Source organism: Panthera uncia, chromosome F2 (assembly GCF_023721935.1).
Source record: "Panthera uncia isolate 11264 chromosome F2, Puncia_PCG_1.0, whole genome shotgun sequence".
NCBI lineage: Eukaryota > Metazoa > Chordata > Mammalia > Carnivora > Felidae > Panthera > Panthera uncia.
Window position 1 is genome coordinate 63210946 of NC_064812.1, and position 5182 is coordinate 63216127.

Genomic DNA, 5182 nt, shown 5'->3' on the forward strand with positions numbered 1-5182 from the left:
GAGTGAATGAACAAAGAAAAAATGTCCAGTTATACAATAAATAAGTCATGGCGTTGTAAAATATAGCACAGGGAATATAGTCAACAATATTATGATAACTTTATATGGTGACAGATGGTAACTAGACTTCTCATGGGAATAATTTTGTAATGTGTAAAAATACCAAATAAGTATGATGTACACCTGTAAATAATAGGAAATTTTATGTCAATCGTGCTTCAATAAAAAATCGTTTAGGTTTTTTAATCTTTCATTTCCTCCCTTAGAATAGAAGCACTAGTAACATGTACTCACAGGCTGGTGACTATGAAACGAGACAATGCATGTTAACAAAAAAACAACTAAGATTTGTCTGTTCCTTCTCTAGACAAATACTCTGACACATCCTGTTTGAATGTGCTGTGTTTTGCAAAACGATATATAAATAAAAGAAAGCATCACTTGTGTAATGTGTGCATGTAGTATAGACATAACTTGAAAAGTATGTGGCTAACTGTAGCTAAATATGGAACACTTCACCAATTTGGGCATCATCATTGTACAGGGGCCCTACTCATCTTCTCTGTGTCTTTCCAATTTTAGTGTATGTGGTGCAGAAATGAGCTTGACTAACAGTAACTAAAAACCAAAGAAATGAATGTACAAAACTTGCTTCTGTGTTTATTGTTCTTGGCTTACCTCAGTGATTTTAGAATTCCATGTTCACTTTGATAATTAAACTCTCTTGTCTGCTACTTTGTATAATTCTCTCCTTTGTGAACTGAGTTCAGTGAAACACATTCTATATGGGAATGCACTCTTCAAAAGCAGAACTGGCCCTTAGGTGTCTAGGGAAGGTCATTGATTCTTGTATCCAATTTTGTCCTATAAGGGGTATGCAGCTGTCCAAGTTTTGCTTTTGTTTCACAGATCATTTAGAACAATATGAAACCAACAAAACATCAAAGTTTTAAAAACAGGCTATTCTCAATGTAAAAATTAAAGTACTTGAGGTGAAACACAAGCTCACTCTCCATGAGTGAGCAAAAAAGAAATTTTGGAGACCTCACGACTTTGCTTTGATAATTGAAAAATGCAACACAATTAGAGTCCAAGTAAATTTTTTTTTTAGACATTTTAGGGCATAGGCCCAATAGATAGGAGACCCCAGGGTTGCAAATATTCTTAAAATGGTTAGCATCTATTTAAAGTAGGGTTAATTCAAAAGACATGTATCTGCACAATAAGCATTGATGTCCTCTGGGATTCTGGTTACGCTTTTTATTCTAAACCTACTTGTAGGCTCACAGGATCTGAATCCTGGTTTTGTAAATAATTCGTAAATTTATAATCTCAATTTTTCACTCCAGTCCAATATCTCTTCTGTACTTTGTGTCTAATACCCTACTCTATCAATTCCAGTGTTTTCAAGGAAGAAGTGTTCAGGATTTCACAGTTACCAGGAAGAATCTGAAATCTTGCCATTTACATCTTTTCCTAGGTGGCAAAAGAGAAGTTTGAGAAGAAACAATTCGTTTTTAAAGTTTAAATCTAAATGAAGGCTAGCTTTCTCTTTTTCGCTTCAGTAGAAAAGTACAAAATAGAGCGCAGAGACTGCTTGGGATTCTCTCTGTCTCTGTCTCTCTCAAAAATAAAGAAATAAACATTAAAAAGAAGAAAAGCACAAAATAGAGTATAACCCAATATTTTGTTATATTTTCACTTTCATTGGAAACACAGTAATCCTAATTTCAAATAATAAATAAATCCTAGCATAATTACACCATAATATGACACAAAATTTATAGAACCATAGAATCAAACTAATTTGGAGGAAGTTGTTTTAGATTCTTATTTTTCTGAGTAATACCTATAGGTGAATAGTGACTACTTACGTTAGTAAATTAAATATTCAACTCATTCAGCTAACATACTGTGTGAACCAATGGGGAGAACTTTGTTGAATGAATAATTCAAATGCATCATGTGAAATGATGGGGACACAGAAAGGAATAGATAGTACAATTTAAGAAAGAGCTAGGTTGGAGAGTCAGACATCACTGTTTTAATTTTGCCCCTAAATTTGATCTTTTCTTTAATCCGGCCTTCTCTTCTCTATCTGCTCCCTGGAGACAGAGGACTAGTGTTAGCATTTGGAGCCCCAGAAGAGGACAGAGCACTCTACAGGAACAGCTGGCTCTCAGCGTGTCTGAGTGACGTGAGTGAAAAGAAAATACGCAGTACGTTAAACCGCTGGGATGTGGTGAGGGCTAGATACTTCATACTTCTTATCTTGGCTAATACAATGATCTCAAAGGGTTGGGGTTAAGAGTAAATAAAGATAATATTTAATGCACCAGCATAGGCGCTCATGTAGTGTAAATACTCTCTCCAAAAATTCCCTTTACTTTCTTTTTTGATTCTTAGTGATATTACCTGTAAATCTGAAGCATGTCGGACAATTTTTATTTATAATAATAAATAGCGTTACTTACTTTGTGCCATTCATGGTACCAAGCACGAATGGAGGTGTTTACTTCTCTACCGTCATGAATGATCATTGTCATCGTCTTCTTTTTACTGATGGAGAAACGGGGCATGATCTATAAGAAACAGTACATGACACAATTATTAATATAAAGACCATTGAAGGTGACCAGGAATATGACTACAGTTTATTAAAACAATATAAATTACTCTAATTCATTACAGAAACATTTCTCTGAAATGAATCAACTAAATTTGGCCTTTTTACCTAAAAGCTACAGTAAATCAGTTTCTCATATGCAATTATAATGAGAAAGCAGATCATTTCTTTAATGACCAAACTTGGGGAAAAACACAAAATACCATGCCAACAAATGCAAATTAAAAAAACCCAGAAGTGTATTAAGTGAGATACTATACTTTAGACTATTAGATTATACTTAAGCTTCTGGGGAAAGTTTTTATTGGGAAGTGTATGATAAAATCAGCAAAATATACTTTAGGAGATATCTTAGCTTCTCCTCACTATTAGAGTTGTAAATTTTAATTGTTTCTTTTGAAAAGTATCTTAGAATAATGAAGTACTATCATAAGGAATGATACTGCTTGTTAGAGAAGAAACTCCCCTTTATTAGCTCATTTATCAAATGTCAAGAATAACAGATCCAACTTTATTCATTTTATTGAAAAAATATGAAAAACAATAAGTTTACAGTAAAAGGCTTCACTCTAGTATTCTCAAACATAAACACAATTAGAAAAGAACCTATAACAGGTTTTCAGATGAATTTTATTTGTTTAAAGATACACACTATGCTAATTATGTTACTGTTATTCTTAGGGGGTGGTTAAAAAGGCGTTTCTTTCTTCCCCTGCTATTATTTAAAGAAAAAGTAAAGAGGTAGAAAAGAGGCCATAGAAAGGCAGGAGATACAGTTTTTTCTAAATATCTGTCTTTTATAAGTTCTAGATCAATAAATTTATTCTGTCAAACATTTTAAAAAGAGTAAGTTTTTGGGGGCGCCTGGGTAGCTCAGTCGGTTAAGCATCCGACTTCGGCTCAGGTCATGATCTCACAGTCAGTGAGTTCGAGCCCCGCATCGGGCTCTGGGCTGACAGCTCAGAGCCTGGAGCCTGTTTCGGATTCTGTGTCTCCCTTTCTCTCTGACCCTCCCCCGTTCATGCTCTGTCTCTCTCTGTCTCAAAAATAAATAAACATTAAAAAAATTTTTTTTTAAAAAGTAAGTTTTTGCTTTTATAAATATGAAATATATCAGTTGTAAATATTGAATAACTGACAATTACAAAACATGCGTGTTAGAGTAATTAATTCACCCACCCATCCATTCATTCATTAAAAAATAATGTTATTAAATACCACTACTAGGTACTAGATACTGTTCTAGGCACTGAGATAAGGAGTCAGGGAGGTGCTGAGAAAGAGATTATCTACTAGTATTCAGTCACTAACAGTATAATTGTAGCTTGATTATCTGGCTACATATCAAATGTATTTAATGTAACATTTAATGTAATATTTTTAAAGGAAAGAAAGTTACTATCCATTTTCTTCAATGTCAATTCCTTGTTTGCATACTTTATGAAGGTGCTATGTGCTCTCAAACACTCTTTGCCAGACTAGAGAAATTGTACATTGGAAAGTATTGAATATCATGCCTAAAAAAATACAAGTCTGAATTTTTACTGTACTGAAAGTCCGATATTTAGTTGATTTTAAAAATAAAATAGTAGGGCCCCTGGTGGCTTAGCTGCTTAAGCATCTGACTTCAGCTCAGGTCATGATCTCACTTTGGGAGCTCCAGCCCCACACTGGGCTCTCTGCTGTCAGTATGGAGCCTACTCGCGATCCTCTGTCTCCCCTCTCTCTCTGCCCCTCCCTTGCTCGTGCTCTCTCTCTTAAAAATAAATGAACATTAATAAATAAATAAATAAACAAACAAATAAACAAAAGAGCAATGACAACAATAATAACAAACCTGAGGTGTGTCTGAACTAAAACCAAAACTACATGTACGTGTGTATTTAAGACATTAAGGGGAACGCTCCACACTGTGTGTCATCAGGGAAATGAAAATTGAAACACCAGTGAGATATCACTCACTGCACACCTATTAGAGTGGCCAAATCTGGGACACTGACAACAGTGCATGCCGTGAGTAGAGGAACAGGAACTCTCATTTGTTGCTTGTGGAAATGCAAAAATGGTGCAGCCACTTAGGAAGACACTTTGACAGTTCCTTACAAAACTAAACACGCTCTTATCATATGATCCAGCAATTGTACTCTTGATATTTACCCAGACAAGATGAAAACTTAATGTCCACACAAAAACCTGCACGTGGTGTTCATATAACTTTATTTATAATTGCCGGGAGTTGGAAGCAACCGCATGTCTTTCAGTAAGTGGATTGATAAATATCCAGAAAATGGAATGTTTTACAGCGCTAAAAGCTAAAAGGAAATGAGCTATAAACCCATGAAAGGGCATAAAAGAGCCCTAAAACATATTACTAAGTGACAGAAGCTACTCTGAAAAGGCTACATACTGCATGGTTCCAACTATATAACATTCTGGAAAATGGACACATATATGGACACAATAAAAAGACTGGTCCCAGGAGTGGGACTGGGGGGAGGGATGAATAGGCAGAGCACAGATTTGTAGGGCAGTGAAGATACTCTCTATGATATCAAA

At 35.0% G+C, this 5182-nt stretch overlaps 1 non-coding gene across 1 annotated transcript; it reads right to left on the reverse strand.

Moving 5' to 3' along the window:
* Positions 1-499: 499 nt before the first annotated feature.
* LOC125925021 (U6 spliceosomal RNA) lies at positions 500-603 on the reverse strand. The gene has a single exon (XR_007458675.1). It is a non-coding gene; the product is annotated as a U6 spliceosomal RNA (small nuclear RNA).
* Between the last annotated feature and the right edge of the window lie 4579 nt (positions 604-5182).